Genomic DNA, 1,421 nt, shown 5'->3' on the forward strand with positions numbered 1-1,421 from the left:
CCGCCCCCGCGGACAGCGCCGCCCCCTTGCCCCAAAGCCCCCCGGGACTGGCACCCCCGGACCGGCACCCCCGGATCCGGCCACCCCTGGCAGGGGCCTGGTCCCCAAAGCCCCCTGGAACTGGCACCTGTACGACCAGACATCTCTGGCAGGGGTAGGACCCCAACCCCCCTAGGGGGACAAGGACCCCCCTTAGTGTGCCCACTATGAGGGAGTTCTTACCCTGCCTGCCCTCTCCCTGGGGTTGGTTGGGTGCACACAGCCCATGACTTGGGCCCACCTCACTGAAGCTGGGTTTGGGGCAGGTGAGTGCAGAACATCATGGCTGAGGGCATCACAGCAACCTCTCCCACAGGAGATCCAGGCCAGCACTGATGCCAGGCTGAGGGGTTAACCTGCAGCCACAGATGTCTGTTCATTCTGAAACCTAATGATGGCAATTAATGCTGCAGCACCTTTTCCCTGGCACAGTGGGGCACAGGAGGGCTCTGCCAGGATGCCACCCTCATCCTTGGCAAGCAGAGTACCAGAGCAGCCCCAGGTTCCTCTTTACTCACTCACTCCTAGGCAGGGGGGGTCCTGGCCAGTTGTCCCCCCAAGGCCCTGCTGGCTTTTCCCTGCCAACTGCTTCCCAGCAGTAGAGCTGCCAGGGTTGCAGCTCAGACAGATCAGCCTCTAATCTAGGGAACAGTCTCTGGTTAATTATTCTGTACCCTTTGGGCTATAGCCAGGGTGACTCAGCAAGAGGCAGCCAAACACAGCAAAGGCCAGCCCACCTCTGGTCTGTCCCCAGCAGGGACAACCCCACAGGGGACCCCCAGCAGGGCTGGGGACAGCCCAGCCTTGCCCCGTCTCCAACTGCAAGACCGTAAGTCTCCTCCCAAAAGACTGTGAAAAGAACCCATCTCTTCTCTCCCATCTCCTGCACCAGGACAGAGCTTGAAGAGACCACACAGGTACTACCACTTCCATGCCTGCAAAAGAGACACTTGGGGACACTGGGGCTCTGCTCCACAGCCAGGGTGGAGCTGCCTACTCCACCAGCAGAGACCCTGTTCCAGGCAGAGCTGGGAAGGTGAGTGCCAGGGGGCCTGGCTCCCAGCAATTCCAACTCCTTGCCACACTCCCTGCCCTGGGGTGGAGGTACCTACCATCTGTCTTGGGGTGCCAGGGGAGGCTGGCCCCTGCCTGAGCTCTAGGCTGGCACCTTCATGCCAGCCCAGGCACAAGGGACACGGGACAGGGGGCGGCAACAGCGGCACACGGGGCGTTATTTAGCAATGTTCTTTTATTTCCAGTTTTAAGGTGAAAAGATGCCTTTAAATCTTCAATTAAATACTCCATAAAGCAAAAAAAAAAAAAAAAAAGAAAAAAAAAGAAAAAAAAGGAGGAAATTCTTTATAACAAAAATTAAAACACTA

The sequence above is a fragment of the Chaetura pelagica genome, unplaced genomic scaffold, assembly GCF_000747805.2.
Source record: "Chaetura pelagica isolate M959 unplaced genomic scaffold, ChaPel_1.0 scaffold20, whole genome shotgun sequence".
Taxonomy (NCBI): domain Eukaryota; kingdom Metazoa; phylum Chordata; class Aves; order Apodiformes; family Apodidae; genus Chaetura; species Chaetura pelagica.